Source organism: Aptenodytes forsteri, unplaced genomic scaffold (genome assembly GCF_000699145.1).
Source record: "Aptenodytes forsteri isolate BGI_AS27 unplaced genomic scaffold, ASM69914v1 Scaffold172, whole genome shotgun sequence".
Taxonomy (NCBI): Eukaryota; Metazoa; Chordata; class Aves; order Sphenisciformes; family Spheniscidae; genus Aptenodytes; species Aptenodytes forsteri.
Genome location: NW_008795018.1, coordinates 6,448,773 through 6,467,589, shown reverse-complemented (window position 1 = coordinate 6,467,589; position 18,817 = coordinate 6,448,773). Strand labels below are relative to the sequence as shown.

General features: G+C 37.7%; 1 protein-coding gene across 1 annotated transcript in view; it reads right to left on the bottom strand.

The window, feature by feature from the left end:
- LOC109279366 (RNA-directed DNA polymerase from mobile element jockey-like) overlaps positions 1 to 18,817 on the bottom strand; it is a 183,136-nt gene that overhangs the window by 25,295 nt on the left and 139,024 nt on the right.

Sequence of the window (18,817 nt, the reverse complement as noted above, 5' to 3'; positions counted from 1 at the left end):
GGCCAGATGGGATCCGCTGAAGGGTACTGAGGGAGCTTGCGGAAGTGCTCACCAAGCCACTTTCCATCATTTATCAGCAGTTCTGGCTAACTGGGGAGGTCCCAGTGGACTGGAGGCTAGCAAGTGTGATGCCCATCTACAAGAAGGGCCGGAAGGAGGATCCGGGGAACTACAGGACTGTCAGTCTGACCTCGGTGCTGAGGAATGGAGTAGATCATCTTGAGTGCCATCACGCGGCACGTACAGGGCAACCAGGTGATCAGGCCCAGTCAGCATCAATTGATGAAAGGCAGGTCCTGCTTGACTAACTTGATCTCCTTCTGTACCAAGGTGACCCACTTGGTGGCTGAGGGAGAGGCTGTGGCTGTTGTCTACCTAGACTTTAGTAAAGCCTTTGACACCATTTCCCACAGCATTCTCCTGGAAAAAATGGATGCTCATGGCTTGGATGGGTGTACTCTTCACTGGGTAGAAGACTGGCTGGATGGCCGGGCCCAAAGTGTTGAGGTGCATGGAGTTAAATCCAGTTGGCGGCTGGTCACGAGCGGTGTTCCCCAGGGCTCAGTATAGGGGCCGGTCTTGTTCAATATCTTTATCAATGATCTGGACGAGGGGATTGAGTGCACCCTTAGTAAGTTTGCAGACGACACCAAGTTGGGCGAGAGTGTTGATCTGCTTGAGGGTAGGAAGGCTCCACAGAGGGATCTGGACAGGCTGGATCAATGGGCCGAGGCCAACTGGATGAGATTCAGTGAAGCTAAGTGTTGGGTCCTGCACTTGGGTCACAACAAACCCATGCAATGCTACAGGCTTGAGGAAGCAAGCAATTTTAATAAACGTGGCTAGGCAGGAGGGAAAAAAAAATAATTTATCAGGTAATCTTATCTGAAAATTTATTTATGTATGTTACATCTCAGTTTCTCGGCATCTAAAGTTTTCTCTTGTAATCTGATTTAAGTTAAGCAGTCTACCATAGAGGTATGTGAAATTACTGGGTTTTGCATTTTAAGAAATCTTCAGTAACAATCTTTGTTGACCTGTTGAACCTTTAAGCTTTTGTCTTTTCTTTCTGTAAAAAGAGTAGACTCGCATTGAAAACTTATAGCAACTAAATTTTAAAATATAGTTTACATTTATTTAAACCAGTTTTATTCTTCAAGTAGGTCAGTGTTATGCGCTTTTTGCTGTGAAGTAAGTTTGGTTTCTTCTACAGATTTGTAGGCTACAAAGTATGCTTCATTAATCTGGATGCACAGTCAAAATAATTAAAATACAAACCTGTTGGCCTTAAAAGTGATTCTTATAGTTTTATGCAGTGACAGTAGTCATTCTAGTTCCAGAAAAGAAGGTTAATTCAACACTTGATATGACATTCAACTCCAGATTTAGCTATTCATATTTTCTGTCTACAATTTAGTTTTCTATATGTGTGTTGCTTGTTTAAATTTTCATTACACTCAGTGAAGAACTACATGTGCAGTCAATAGAGTTTATCTTATCTTATCTGAAAGCAGACATGCTCGATCAGAACCAAGTATGTAAAAAGTCCAACCCCAAACCTTAGAACTAAGCTCTGTGATAGAATACGCTGCAATCTTTTGTTCTCCTTTTCTTCAGAAAATGCCCAGTTTAAATTCTAAACTGTAATCGCAGAATAGCTGAGGTTGGAAGGCATCTCTGGAAATAGTGTAGTCCTGCTGAAGGTAGGTCAGCTAGAACAGGTTGCTCAGAATGTTGTTCAGTTGGGTTTTGAATATCCGCAAGGATAGAGACTCCACAACCTATCTGGACAACCTGTTCCAGTGGTTGACCACTCTAACCATAGGAAGTTTTTTATGATATGGTGTGGTGTGATATGATGGTATGCATTTTAGTAGGAATTAGGGCAAGCTTTAGGTTAATGTAAAACCGTTGAGCGAATTATATTTTATATCTAATAAATAAATGTGATACCTTGAAAGAAAGAGAAAAGAATGTCAGAAAAGTACATGTCTAAATGTAAACTCACAGAGTTGAGTATAATGCTTTCTGAATTTATGTTACTTCAAAAGGTATTCACAGCCTTAGCAGTCTGAATCAACATCCTGCTTAGCAGTTTCTAGTCCCTCAAACAAACTGAAGCACAATGAACATTAGCATTAGTTGGAGCTGCATGCACAGGAGGTTGTGTGATGACTGACCAGCAGCCATCAGGCAGCACATATTTACATTTTAGGTGCTTGTCCCTCAGCACTGAACTCAAAACCTGAAAGCAGGTAGCTAAATCTCCTTGGACAGTATATGGGAGGAGGTAGGCATTTCAGAGGGGCAAGCTAATTGTATGAGAACTTTCTAGAGATAACCAACGGGAAATACTGAGCAGAGGGAAATCCAAGTTCCTGCCATTCTTTGGGGACTACAACCCAAAAATGAAGCTTCAAGAAAAATTTCCTTTTGTTCAAAATTCACTGTTGAGAACAAAACCTTGCAGAACAGAATTCTACAAATTTGCTCTGCAAGACCTGTTCAAGACTCACTATTTCCAAAATTATTCCAAGAAAGAAAAGGATGATATTTTTAATGTAGAACACTCATGCCAGAACTGGGAATTGTAAACCTAGATTTATTAAAACCTCAGGTATTTTACGCGTGCTTTGTGACCACCAGTTTATTGAGTATTCTGGGAAATCACTTATCCTCTTTCCTTCTCTTGATATTTCTGTAAAATAAGAAAAGGTCTTGCAGGGATAAGCATGATTACAAAACCAAGTGGTCAGGCTATTACAAGGTGGATTGCCACTCCTCCAGATATGACAGCCTCTTGAAGCATGTTGATATGAAGCAACCCCCTTGAAGTACACTGAGAATATTCTCAGCATCAGATTCAGGCATTCAGGATCTTTGCCATTGTTATGGCATTGTTATGCGTTTGCACTCAATGACTACATCTATCTTAATAACTGAATTGGATCAGGATTCATTCTCTAGTTTTGGGGCTTGGAAATGTTTATTCCTACAAAATTAACTCTCTTACCTCTCAGAATACAATGGTTGCATTCAAACGGTGTTTCTGTTAACAAAGCTGCATTTTTTTGTGAGAGTGTAAGTTGGCCTTAGCAAAAAAGCGCCAGGAAGCATTGAACAAAGATTTTACCATTATGGAGAAGCACATGCCAGTGCTGAATCCTGTACCCTTGTCCTGTTTAGTTTATTATTGTAAATGTAAACAGCAGGGCTTAGACAGAAGTTAGGGCTCTTATTTCTCAAGTAGGATAGATACAGGTATTTAAAGATCCTATTATATGAGTATATGGATTTTATAGGATGAATAAAAGGTACTGCTTAGGGAGCAATAGTAAGTTTTTTCCAGATTGTAAATTTGAACTTTGTCCTTCAATTCCACCTATCCTGTTTGAATCTGGCTGTTTACTTTTAAAATATTTTTAAATTTTCTTTAAGTTTTCAACAAAATATAAGTCTAGGGTGCTGACGACTTCAGGAGACCTTGACTATAATCCCTATTGGATGCAGGATTCATTGCCTTGCTCAAGGCTCTCACATGGTTGCCAGAGATCACATCGTTTTCTACTAGTCTCTTAGGGGTGCTCAAAGGATTAATTAGTTAATGTGTTGTGAAGCACTTTGAAGATTAAAAGTGCTATATAAGTGCTAAGCACTATGAGGAAAAAGTTAGGGAGGGCAACTGGGGTTTGATGGGTAGCTGAAATACAGCTTCAAAATCTCTTATTTGTTCTTAAGAAAAGAACCTTAATTCTCTCTGAACTATCTATGATCTGGTTTTCAGAACAGTAAGAAAATCTTTAAAATATCAACCTACTCCCTTTGAACCTGATGAAGTTTACACATTTCCCCTCTGTTCTTTCCCTTCAATTAATTGTGATAAATACTGTGGAACTTGTTGTTCAAAGGGTTTCAGCTGCTTGTTACCTTGTAGTAAATATAAAACACTGTACACTTGCATGACTTTCCGACAGCCTACGAAAAGGAAAAAAGAATTGGCAATGTGCGCCAGGAGTGAACGGAAAAAGCTTTGAAAGCATCACCATCGCAGCTGGAGCCACTTCAGTGTTTCACGTTATGCCTGAAGTTTGTTGAATCAAAAGAACTTAAATCTCACTGTTGCCCCTCCACAGGCTTCTACTTTTTCAATGGATGGGACCATAGTATGGAAAGAGTTAAGTTTGCAGTTTAGCAGCTGGATTGTGGGTAATATTGCTTAAGAGTACAAGAAGAAGGGAGTTTAAAACTGCTCCTATTTTGTTCAAATGCTCAGGTTATGACCACATGCTTCTGTCTTGTACATGACTGCTCTGGGTCAAATCAAAGGTGCTCTTAGCCCAGAATTTTCACTCTAACTGTGATCAACAAAAGACACTTGAGGAAAATGTGTTGTCAACACATAAACTCTAGGCTGAGTTTTCTGAATGCACTAAAGAAGAGCGAACCTAAACTGTTTTCCTCTTCTGCCTATAATGCAATGTCAGCATGGAATGCATCTTCCACTTCTACTGAGAGTAAATCGCATCCAGTCTTTCAGAGACATTCTGCCTCAGATTTTCCTGGAGACTTTAACAGGTATAAAGTCAATCCATGTATCACAAATCATGATATACTTGCAAATAAATCTCACCTAAGAGAACTTTGATTTACCTGGCCTCTAGGGACCGCTACTTTATAAATGTTATAATAATGAAAATAGAGATAGAAACTGGAGCCAAATAATAATTAAAAAAAAAAAAAAAGAAAGAAAGAAAGAAAAAGTGAAGAGTGATAAATATTTTCTCCTGGTAATAAGCCAGTTCTGCAAGATGACTTTTTTTTTTTTTAATGTCATAAATGAACTTCAAAATAGGCATTCCTCATCTTCTGTCTTTACTATGTCCTTTCATACAGTTTCATTCCTGTTAAATTTAACAGAGAAACCAAACCAAAATGAAACAGCAGGAATTTTAAATATTCCCATATGACATAAACATGCACATTTATGCATGTAGTGTGTTTTTTTTGTTGGTGGTTCTAATATGGCTAGAAGCAGGCAAAAAATCCCCTCCCTGTCAGTGTTACTAAAAATGTTTTGAATTATCACTTCTAATTTGTTCACAAGAGACAACAAGAAGACTATCACACAGCAGCCTGCCTAGGTGATAAATGCACTGAGTTTTTAATTGGTTTACTTGTAACACCACTACTAAAGTCACATCGATAAAATAATGATGTGTTTGAGCTAGTGAGCTGATCTTGATGAAGAAAGAGCTGCCCCAAAAAATGTTGATCAGATGATTGTTAGTTTTACAAATACATCCTATCATATATGGTGACCACACTCTCCATTTCAGAGTAGCTTGAGACCCTCAGTAAGCAAACCTATTAAATTCCCACTACAGGAAAAAAAAAAAAAATAATAACAATAACCAACCCAGCAGTTCCTATATTATTGCATGTCCTCCTAAGCATTTGTTTGTTTATTAAATTTGTTAATTTAATTGGTGTTTTGAAATATCTCAGCAATTATTTTGCACAGTAATATTTTTTGCATTTTAGCTTTGCAAAGTTTGTCACATTTGATTTCATCATTTATAAATATGTTAATCAAAAATGTTGCTTTGTTCTAAGCTCTTAACACAAATGCAAGGATAATCACACAATACAAGGCAGTCATAGTGTTTTCAACCAGCAGAATATTGTAGGATCTGAAGTTAATTTAAACCATTTGTGGAAATTTGATATGCATAGTTTTAAAAATAAAGAGATTAATATTAATACTAGAATGGCAATAGGAGGTCAACCAAATACTTGTTTGGCCTGGTGACTTTTCTCCAGCATTGATCAGTAGCGTAGGGTATGAGAACAGGCAAGTACATAGTGATAGTTCCCATCAGTTTGTAGTTTAGCCACTTTTTGCACAATAGATGGTATAGCTTTTTGTGATTTCTTTTTTCTTCCATGAACTTGCTTAGTTCCTTTTTGAACTTCCAACAGCTTTGTTATCAAGAGCATCTTCTTGACAGGATGTTGTGTGAAAGAGTGCATCCTTAGTTTTCCATCTCTCAGCTGTTATGAATCTACACAGCCCAAGCTTTCGTAAAGAAATCTAAATAGGTAACGTCTAAAGAGGTTACCTTAGGAGTACTTAACTGTGGCATCATAATATTTAAAATCTGCCTGAACTGAGCAGAATGTTTCAGATGGTATACAGTAAGTCTTAGATATCACACACTTATCCCATTTAAAAACAAACAAAAAACACCCCATAAAACCCCCCACAGTGCCAGATTGTGAGCTCAAGCACTGGCCCATAAACTGTCATACCACTTAACTGTTAGCCTGATCCCACATACGGTTTTGGCCCAGACTGACTGCCACTATCTATCTCAGAAAATGCATGTGGAGGATAATATATGTTGAGGACCATTCCCAAGAGTTTGGTGTGACCTGCCTATTTTAGGGGTGAAGAAAGTTCATGTGTCTAAGTATGAGCTAGGCTGTAAAGTTTGGTCTCGGGGTCCAAGAATGTCCCCAGCTGAGTATAAACATAGCCAATGAGGCCAGTCTAAATGCACTTCTGGGAAAAATTCCCAGACATCCAGATTTTTAAAAAATGAAACAGAACTGAACCAAAGAATATGTAAGGGAAATATTGTTACTAAAATATATCTTTCTCATTATGAATCACCAAGATACCCAAATGTTAAATGTGTTTTATTACTAAGTAATAAAACCACTAACTATACAAACACATTTCTTCCCTTCCTTATTTTCCTGGTCTATGTGGTCAATACTGATATTAACAGTAAACTAAACTTTACAACTCACTGAGCAGTATGGCCTATTCCTATCGAACATTTTACCTTGATGTCATGACCCCTACCTACCTACCTACCTACCTACCTACCTACCTACCTTCCCAGGTATTTTCCTGTCCAAATTTGTGCCTAGGTCGAGTATTTCTCAAAGGGTAAGTGCCATTAGCACAGTCACATTCATTTCCTATATGATATCATAGATGTTTTGGGAAATATGATGTTACAACATAATATAATGTTACAGATATCATCCAAACCAGTTTGATGAAAATTTTCAGGCCAAAATGTCAGGACCAAACTACATTATTTACACAGGACTGTATGAGTATTTGTGCAGATATGATTTATAAGTTCCACATCCCTACATTGTTCCACACCTTGCTTTTATCCACAACAGCCCAGCTGTTTGGAAACAGGAGTGATCTATTTGAGCAAATACTATAGACGTAGCTTAGCTGAATCATTGTGTGTGCTAAAGCTACTGAAGTCCCAAGTTCTCTATTAATCAATTTCTTTAATGGGTGCTAAAATATTAACCAATATTTTAGGTCATTGCCTTTATAAATCTAATACAAAGTTATTTCATCTGAATCAAACACAGTTTATCTCAGATAAAAATCTTTTTGCCATTTGATTAAGACTGCTAACACATTTACCTTAATAATGTCACAGATTCTGAAAAGATATTTGACAGAATTGATTGAACATTTCTGGGTTTATTGCAATTTTTTTAAGACTTTAACTTTGGGAAAGCATTTTGCTCTTGAGTTGACAGCTTTATTCCAACCCTAAGGCATCCATGATAATTAATAACTGTGTCAGATCAGTTCATCCTAAGCAGATGTGCTATGCAGGGTTTTTCCTTATCTCCCCTGTTTTCTACCTTGGTAAGTGACCTTTATTAAATTATGTTTCAAACCAGGAATTCATGACATTCAGATTCCATAGGGCAAGCTGAGAATGCCATTATCTCAGCTCGTACAGGAAACTGTATTATTCTGACTGTATCTAACTCACAGGATTTTTGTTTTGTATTTTAATCCAGATTTCAGTGGAACTAGTATTAAGACCAAATCAGGATAAATTATTCCTGTATGATTCAACTTTATTTCTCCTTTATTTTTCATTTATTTTTCCTTTTAAGGTATACAAAATGTTTTTATCAGCTTGATTGTTACATACTCATTTCCTTCAACCTTAATAATAAGGACTGGGCTACAGTTCTTGCCAGAAAGCCAGCTCCTGCACGGGCTCACCTCCACAGGTCATAGTTACTTCCAGAAAATCTGCTCCTGCTTCGGCTCCTCTCCATGGGCCACAGTTCCTCTCAGAAGCCTGTTCCAGTGTGAGCTTTCCACAGAGTCACAGCTTCCTTCAGGGCACATCCTCATCGGTGTGGAATCCTCCACAGGCTGCAATGCATATATCTGCTCCACCATGGTCCTCCACGGGCTGCAGAGGGACAACCTGCTTCACCATGGCCTTCTGCACAGGCTGCAGGGCAATCTCTGCTCCAGCACCTGGAGCACCTCCTCCCCATCGTTCTTCTCTGACCTTGGTGTATGCAGGGCTGTTTCTTTTCTCACACTTTTTTCCTCACTTCTCACTGTTTGTGCAGTGTTTTTCCCATTTTTAAATATGCTTTTCCCAAGGTGCAACCATCTTGGCTGAGGGGCTCACCTGTGCCCCGCAGTGAGTCCTTTGGAGCCAGCTGGAACCAGCTGTGCCCAGCACGGGGCAGCCCCTGGCCTTTATATCACCCTTCTATACGTATATATACTTGCATACACATCTTCTTACTGTAATTGTAGTTAAAATTGTGAGTATTAGGGGAGCACAAGCAACTTTTTTGAGTTATGAGGTGCTACCATTTTTTAGAAAAAGAATCATCATCTTCATGTATTTTCCAGGAATTCGGCCCTTAACTTTAGGTGTTCAGTATTTAGTTACTGCCTCAAGTGTGACTGCACTGTTTACTAATTTCTGGTTTATTTTGCCAAATCTTTAAGGGATCTTTTTTATTCTTATTTACCCCTATACGTAGGGATGCCGTTAATCATATAGATATGATTGAAAACCAACAAAAATGAAAAAAAAGGGAAAAAAAAAAGTAAGACAAGGTCATTATCATAAAAACCATGTAGAGAAGATGGATGAGGAGTAAGAGAAGATTTAGAAAAAATATTCATGACCATGTTTTTTAACAAGTTGATTCCATAATTCACATATTTATTTATTTGTTTGTTTTGCTTTGTTTGGGTTTTTTCCCCTTCTGAAATGATGGAGTTAGAGGAGCAGGGGGAGTTTTTATGCTGAATAGCATTTAGTACACTATAGTATACAAACACACTGGGGTCCCCCAGCCAGTTCTGCAACCTTCTAAGCCTGCATAAATGATTAGGATAAACCGTTCCAAAGCATTTTAAGCACCAAAGATTGCACCTGATCTCCTTTACAGGTATGAAGAAACCTTTGCCGGAAGAACATACAAAGTCCAGACCATGAAGACTAAAGGAAGAGCGGCTACACAGCTATCCCATATTAACCTAAGGTGGTATATTTCTAAAAGCCAGAGTCATAAAACACTGTTACCCTCTGCATAATCATCTGTAGTTGTTTCGTATCTTTGGGAAATTATTTCTTTAATTTTTCCCCTTCACTGGGTGGATCTTTGAGGGAAGATGAATAGCATTGTAGTATAATTTTCCTTTAATCTTTGTTGGAGAGAAGATAGATATGTTTAATCACAGTTAAGGCTGGAAAGCCAGTGTAGTTTGCTTAGATTAGATTGAAGGAGTAGGCAACCTGTCTTACTTAGTTTGTGAATATATAATTCCTTCATAAATTTTTAAAAGGTACAGATCATTAGTTTTAGTAGCTTTAGTAGCTTTAGTAGCTGTCTTCACTTTTAACTGAAATATGTGCACTTCTGTTTTTGGACTGTTTGCCCTCTTTATCACTTGCTTATATTTGAATAGGTTAGATATTTAGCACATATTTTTAAATGTCCTATATGTTGTCTGCCTGCCTAAATAGAGATCACTTCTTATCTCTTTATCTTGTATGAGGTTGGATTTTTAAAGTTATAATTATTTTCCAAATTTCATTTTTGTTTACTTATGGATTCTTCCAAAATTAGTAGAGCATTCTTGGTTCTTTTCCTCTCTGTAAAGTATGCGTGGTTATTATCTTTCTGAATTTTAACAGGTCAAGCAATGTGACATTGAACACATTTGGACAATGAAATGAAATGGATAGCTTAGCAAGTTATCTATTTTCTGACAATTTGTCCTTTTATTCCCCCCCCACACACACACTGCCCCAAGTCATATTTAGTTCATCTCTGGCTGGTAAAGCTCAAGGTTAAAGCAATGTGAAAATGAACAGTGATAGAAAACTAATATACAGTCATTTATCCTGCACTACTAGTTTCTAGTCCTTTTTTGTTTTTAAAAAAAATAATAACGAAGTTCTTTGAAAATTGTGGCATAAAATCTCTGATGAAATATATCATGAATGACTGAATGTAACCCTGTCTCCATTGAGACAGTTGAACAAATAAATAAATAGAATAAAAAAATTAAATAACACTTCTTTTACTAAAAAGGAAGCTGGAGCTTGTTGGAGGAGTTTCCAGAGATTTCATTCCTTTTCATTTTTCAATACTTGTTGTTCCAATTCTTGGGAAAAAAAAGTCTTATTGCTACCTTTCTTAGTAGTTATTAAATGACAAAGAATAAAGCAAGCTGCATACTAGAAAGACTCCAAAAGGAGATGAGGAAAGCAGAAAGGAGGGAAAAAAATAAAATCTGAGATAAAATCTGAGGCTTTAGCATATCCTTACAGTGTAAGAGTACATAAAAACAAATACATTTAAGTTCTTTGGCTGCTTGCTTACTTTACCAAGTCTACCGTTCTGTTTTCAGCTTACTGATTTCATAGCATTTAAGATGAAAAATCAGTTCAGTCCACTACCTTATTTCTTGTTACTTCTGTGGCAAGCCAAGTATTTGGTAAAAACAGTGAAATCGTTTTTCACTTGGAAACTAATTGAGACTCATTAAATAACCATAGTGGCTAAGAGTTCGATTTAGTTACCTAAAACCTAGAAACCTCTCATGCCATTTGAAATGGGAACTAGTGACCAGTCAGCCTCACCTCCATGCTCAGTAAGGTCATGGAACTGATCCTCCTGGAAGACATGCCAAGGCATATGGATGACAAAGGTGATTAGAGACAGCCAACATGGCTTCACCAAAGGCAAATCATACCTGACTAATCCAGTGGCCTTCTATGGTGGAGTGATTGCATTAGTGGACAAGTGAAGAGCTACAGATGTCATCTGTCTGGACTTCTGTAAGGCCTTTCACATGGTCCCACACAACATTCTTGCAACTAAACTGGAGAGATACAGGTTTGAAGGATGGAGTGTTAGATGGATAAGGAATTGGCTGGATGGCTGTGTCCAAAGAATTGTAGTCAATGGCTCAATGTCCAAGTGGAAAACAGTAACAAGTGGTGTCACCTCAAGGGTCTTTACAGGGACCATTACTATTTAATATCTTCATCAATGAAAATAAAAGGTAGGACTTAGTGCACCTTCAGCAATTTTGGGCATGACACCAAGCTGAGTGGTGCAGTTGATAGACTAGAGGGAAGGGATGCCATCAAGAGGAACCTTGACAGGCTTGAGGAGTGGGCCCAAGTGAACCTCATGAAGTTCAACAAGGCCAAGTGCAAGGTCCTGCACCTGGGTCAGGGTAATCCCCAGCATCAGTACAGACTGGAAGATGAATGGATTGAGAGCAGTCCTGTGGAGAAGGACTTGGGAAGGTGAATGAATGAAAAATCGGATATGAGTCAGCAATGTATGCTTGCAGCCCAGAAAGCCAATTGTATCCTGGGCTTCATAAAAAGAAGGGTGATTCTCCCCTTCTTCTCTACTCTTAGATTGGTTTGGATTGGACATAAGGAAGAAAATTTTTACAATGAGGGTGATGAGACACTGGAACAGGTTTCCCAGAGAAGTTGTGGATGCCTCATCATTGGAAGTGTTCAATGTCAGGCTGGATGGGGCTTTGAGCAACCTGATCTAGTGGAAGATGTCCCTGCCCATAGCAGGGGGGTTGGACTAGATGACCTTTAGAGGTCCCTTCCAACCCAAACCATTCTATGGTTCTATGAAATGTCTCAGTATTTATTAATTCTGATTGGCCTCCAGTGTCTGGTCTAAAGCATACGGATCAGCTATGGGTTCAGTATTATATTTGCCAGGACAGAATAAATATTTTGTATATCTTATAGTATCACAGACAGGATTACATATAAAGTTGTCTCTGTTTAGGTAACAGAATTTAGTCCTGTCTGCATACTAAGTAGCCTTGCTGAAATCTTCCCAAAAGTTACAGTGTTTGCGACCTGAAGGATCTGAGCTCTTTTATATGATGTTTTCAATAGCAATGTTACAGATAATCTTAGAAATACAATAAAGCACTTCAGTGCTTTACACAGATTGAACTGTTGGCTATGGTAGGGTATTATTCTTGCCCCTTCTTTCCCAGAAGAACTGGTATATCCTGCACAGTGTCTGCATTCAATGCAGGGGACAATGAGAAATTCAGGTTTCTGTTGAGACTAGGAAGAGATGAAATATGTCTGATAGCTTTTTTTTTTTTTTCATGTGGAGACTACTGTTAATTTCAGGATTGTTTGGAAATATATGGTGCCAACAATTTACACTGCAGTTTTCATGGTGGAGTGGAACTTTGAGTTTGGAACATTTTTAAATGCACATGATAATGAAAGTATAAACTTAAAAAAAAATATGCTTCTCTACACTTCATAAGATTAATCATTTTTACTACTGGGAGGGGATGGCTGAGGTCATACTTGGTAGAAGCAAATTTTTTATTCACTTCCCAATAGGAAACTGGCATCTTAGTCCAATCACTTTAGATGTATCCGTGTCAACCTTATAGTTGAAAAATGAACCCTGGGGAAAGCAAACCTATCACCAGCTTTTGTGTCCTACTGTGAAAACACTGATGACTATATAATTGAGGTGACATTGCCAAAAAGCCTATGCAATTTTTTCTTAGCTAAGACAGTCCTCTGATCCATGTGGGATTGTTCTAAGACTTTGTAATAAGTCAGAAAGAAAGTTAGGTCTTTTCTTTTTTTTTTTTTTTTAAAGAAAGAGAATAGAACACTATTAATAGAACAGTAGGGAATACTGAATGGACCTAATCTGTAACCAAATATTTAACTATTTAAAATATAATTAATTCAAATCCCTAAATTCTTGTTTTATTAAACTTGCCTACAGCACAGAAGTAACACAAAAGCTGAAATGGATGACAGGGAACCGGGAACTGTTACTGCAATGCCTCAGGTAGATGTTAGACATACTGAAAGAAAAGTAGCCTCTTATGATTAGGACAGCTGTTAAAGCTTTGAATGTTTGCCTGTTGCTGTGACTGTTTTTTTTGTTTGTTTGTTTCATGCTGGAAATCATGCATGTTTGGTGACTGTTTAGAGTACTGAAATGTCAAATCATGGAAGTGCCCCGCTTTTTTCCTTTGAGCTGAATAGATATGGCATATATATCTCCATTACATTAATGATAATTTTCAAACCTCTGTAGTTTTGCTTTTTAGTTTTTTTCTGTCTGTTTTGATTTTTGAGGCAATGATTTTCTGTTTTTTTTTAAATCGGATTTATACAGTTGGAGTTGATCAAAAGTCTTTCAATTCCTTTCTTTATATATCTCATAATGATTTAAGAAAATCAACACAAATATGACATATATCTATCATCACTGGCACATCAGATGGTGGGTGTTAATGACATGTTTCTTCAGCTGTTTTAACTGATTGAAATATTCTACATCTTGATCCATGAAACCAATCTTTCCTCTGATATTTCTCATGTATTACATTAACTGAAAGTTCAAAGCAGTAGAATTGACCTTGTAGATCTAAAAATAATTTCCTCTGAAAAAAAAAAAAAAAAAAAAAAAAAAAGAAGAAATCCTATTCTTTCTGAAGTCAGGCCATTGGAGAGGATTTGTCCTGAGATCCAGGAAGACTATAAGAATGAGAAAAGGACAGACTATCTCGGGGGACAATAGTAGTATTGTATGTACTGGCAGAAGATTACGTTTTAAATAAAATCACACCACTAGGGAACTATAGAAACATAGAATGAAGTATAGACCAAACATACCACAAAAGTAAGCAATTTAGAGCTCAAGTTGTAACGGTTAAGTTGAATAAATTGCTAGATTTAGTAAAGAAAATGGACACCTAAGAGTACCTGATCGTAATCAAGGCATTCCTCATAGGGTGAAGAGAGGAAAGGACATATAATAACAGCAAATTCTGCAGGCATATGGATCAAAAAGGCACCTAAAGTCAATATGTTCTTTATGCAACTTCTAAAAGCTGACAGAAAATGTTTAAAATAGTAGTGTTTGAAAGTCACCCATCTTAAAATCATTGGTGTCTTACTTCAGAAGATTACCTAGTCTGAAAGATAGCTCAGAATTCACTGACCGGGAGAGATGACGATGGTGAGAGCGTGCTCTTATACCTTGAGGCAATGTCACTTTGAGGTAATGGTCACTGAGCAACAGCAACTCTTCTTGAACACCTGTCTTGCCCACAGCTGTGCTTTTATTTATTCTCATTAGCCCAAAGACCAGAAATGTCCTTATTGAAAAGGTGTCTAAATATATCGGCAGGCAGAAAATCTGAAAGGGTTTCATGAGAGCAACCTGTGGTTTGTATACCCCATTAGTGTCCAGGTAGAAAAAAAGACTACTTAACCATATCAGTAGTGAAGCTCTTTGAAATAAATATAGAAATGTAACTCTAGGCAACCAGTAAAATCTAAAGTTAAAACCACTCACAACTGCATTTCTTTGGGGGCTAAAGGCCGGGACAACTGGAGGAATATGTAAGAACACATTTTTCACCTAGGTGCCAATTTAGGTGCAAAAGCCCTGCTCCGGATGCAGCTTTGCAGTGTTTTGTTTTCACATTCATTATCTTTCACCTTGCTTCTGTATGAAAAGAGATGACTACTGATGACACTGGTTAGAAGATCCTATGAACTATGTACAGAGTTTTTCACACACAAGTTTTTCTATTCACAGTTTAAAAATAAATACTTGTTAAGAGTTACAAGTAATGGAAATTAATATAATTGCACTGTAATAATCAACAGAGTTTTTCTTCTTAACGTTACATCTGACAAATATTTTTTGATACCACATAAAGAAACAGTGTTGCAGTAACAATTTAGCTGCTCCTATATTTCATGTTAGCTATGCCTGTGAGTGTCTTCCCTTTCTGTCTCTTTCACCTCCTCATTTTCCTTTTTCAAATTTTACAACCATAAATTTTTCAGGCCTAGATTAAACACACAAAATAAAAATAATATTCTAAAATATATTTTATTCAGAGTGTATCTTTTTACCATACATGTTTACATTACAGAAAAAAAAAGAATTTACTGCTGTCGTTGACTTTTCTGAAATAAAAATTATAAGACCTCAATTAAAGAAATAACTGCACTATAATCAATTCTGCAAGGTTCATTTTAATAAGATGGTAATTTACATCTCTGAGCACTACTGCATATTTCTTTCATATCATATTTTCAGCTATTTTACTGTTGAACCATGAACTGAATTCCCCATAATATCAATGGGAAAATAACCCTCAAATCTTTATAATGCCAAAGAGTTTCAAATATAACAAGTATCTATCTAATTGTCTATAGTGAACTACTTTAGCAAGAAAACAATGATAGAATTAATAGGCTTTTAGTGTACATTAATTATTCTTAGAAATCCAGCAATTCAATATAGAGTTAAACTAATGTGGAAATTGGAGATTTTTGTGTTTTTAAAGGTACAAAATGATGCATAGAGATAAGTATCTGTCCTGGTTTTGGCAGGGATAGAGTTAATTTTCTTCCTAGTAGCTGGTACAGTGCTGTGTTTTGGATTTAGGATGAGAACAATGTTGATAACACACCGATGTTTTAGTTGTTGCTAAGTAGTGCTTACACTAGTCAAGGACTTTTCAGCTTCCCATGTTCTACCGACTGAGAAGGCTGGAGGTGCACAAGAAGCTGGGAGAGGGCCCAGCCAGGACAGCTGACCCAAACTGGACAAAGGGACATTCCATACCATGTGACATCATGCTCAGTACATAAACTGGGTGAAAGCTGGCTGGGGGGGCCACTGCTCAGGGACTGGCTGGGCATTGGTTGGCAGGTGGTAAAGCAATTATATCGTGCATCACTTGCTTTGCATATTCTTTTATAAATATTGTTTTTATTATTACTATTTTATTTTACTTCAATTATTAAACTGTTCTTATCTCAACCCACACGTTTTCTCACTTTTAGTCTTCTGATTCTCTCCCCCATCCCACCAGGGGCTGGGGGAGAGTGAGCGAGCGGCTGTGTGGGGCTCCGGTCTGGCTGAGATTAAATCACGACAGTATCATAGCCAAATACAATGGATATAGCTGGTGTAAAATAGAGAGTTAAATTCTGCTATATTCAGATACTGCTATAAGGTTGCAAGAGTCTGCTTGCAATAAAAGCAAAGCAATGCCTTCATTAAACTTCTTTATAAACAGTTGCATTATTTTGCTAACATACTTCTACTCTGTGTATATCATAATATCTGGGAGAGTAAAACTTATTTACAGAAGTATATGGTTAAGTAGCCACTTCTATTTTATAGAAGAACATGAAAATCAGAATTTGTACAAGGAACTCTTATGTGAAGTATGAAATAGAACTGAAAGAGTATCAGTAGACAAAAATTAATCAGATATCAAAACCACATTTCAAAATTGCCAATGATTTAAACCTGGTAAGAAAGGTGCGACCATATCTCAAAATGCAGGCTGTTGTACATACTTTAAGGTTTTCCAAATATATTAACTCAATACTGGAAACAGTTTAGTATTCAACTTCTAAGAATTAATCAGAACTTCATTTTAAAAGGGTACAAAGTTTCTAATTCCATTCAGAACTATTTCATGATATATCATGTCATGTAGGCATGGTTAATGTCATTTAAATATACGTGATGACTTGGCAGATCTGTGACAGAAGAGACACAGATTCTCTAGTTCCAGGCCATAGTCAATGGACTGATGTGAACCTTATGAAGTTCAACAAGGCCAAGTGCAAGGTCCTGCACCTGGGTCGAGGCAAACCCCAGTATCAATACAGGCTGGGGGATGAAGATCCCTTCATCTCCCTCCCTGAGAGCAGCCCTGCCGAGAAGGACTTGGGGGTACTGGTGGATGGAAAAGCTGGACATGAGCTGGCATTGTGTTCTTGCAGCCCAGAAGGCCAATCGTATCCTGGGATGCATCCAAAGAAGTGTGACCAACAGGTCGAGGGAGGTGATTCTGCCCCTCTCCTCTGCTCTGGTGAGACCCCACCTGGAGTACTGTGTCCAGCTCTGGAGTCCTCAGTACAGGAAAGACACGGACCTGTTGGAGCAGGTCCAGAAGAGGGTCACAAAAATGAAGAGAGGGATGGAACACCTCTCCTGTGAAGAAAGGCTGAGAGAGTTGGGGTTGTTGCCTGGAAAATTGTTCAGCCTGGAAAAGAGAAGGCTCTGGGGAGATGTGATTGCAGCTTTTCAATACTTAAAGGGGGCTCAAAAGAAAGACGGAGAGAAACTTTTTACCAAAGCCTGTAGTGACAGGAAAAGGGGGAACAGTTTTAAACTGAAAGAAGGTAGGTTTACACTAGATATGAGGAAAAAATTTTTTACGATGAGGGTGGTGAAACACTGGAACAGGTTTCTCAGACAAGTTGTGGACACCTCATCAATGCAAGATTTCGAAGTCAGGTTGGATGTGGCTTTGATCAACCTGTCCTAGTGGAAGATGCCCCTGCCCACGGCAGGGTGCTTGGACTAGATGACCTTTAAAGGTCCCTTCCAGCCCAAACCATTCTATGATTCTAAGATTCTATAACCATCCCTTCTATCTGTAAGATTCAATTTTTTTTTTTTTTTTTAATGCTGGATTTATTTTGTATTGCATTTGAAAACTTGGCTCAGAGACCTTAAGATAAGGTAGAAAAGGAAAAAGATTGAGAGTTTGTTCTGAGAAATAAACTATTCCCACACTAGTAAAATTCTTAGACTGGTCAGTGAAAAATGACAAAGTAATTTTTTACAGAGTAACTAGATATAATTAATTAAAAAGAGAATAAGAATAAGAACAGAAATATATCCGAGATAGCCTTATAGGGCAGATTTAAACCCAAAGTGCAAACAGCAAAATGTGGGTGTCCAAATGCAGGTATCCTCAAGTAAACTAAGTGCTTGAGCTCTGAAAGTATATCTGATAGCTATTCAGTTCAGCTGCCTATCCATAGCTGTCTGTTACTATTTTAGATATTCTAGGATATTTGAGACATCCACGTGTGCGTCTCAGAGCAGGACTTAGCATATACAATATGAGCAATCTGCTCATCACGCTGATAACACTAAAGATCCACAAGAGAGCCTGTAAAACTCAGAAGTCTCTCACAGAGCAATGGAAGACCTTTTTTTGATCACTTTCCATTTTTCTAAATGTTTTTTGCTTGACATTTAGTCAACATTAGTCTTCATTATATCTCCAAGTGTTGACACCAAACCAAAGCTGCTGCAGTTGATGTGTCCCTTAAGAAAAAATATGACACCATTAGATTGTTCTATTGTTCCTGAAGGTGAACATAAATTCCATAAAAACAGGGAATGTAACAACGGTTTGTTCAATTTGAGATGTTTGTACTTGTATCTAAGAATCATAGAATCATAGAATCGTTTAGGTTGGAAAAGACCTTTAAGATCCTGCATCCAACCATTAACCTAGCACTGCCAAGTCCACCACTAAACCATGTCCCTAAGCACCACATCTACACATCTTTTAAATACCTCCAGGGATGGGGACTCAATCACTTCCCTGGGCAGCCTGTTCCAATGC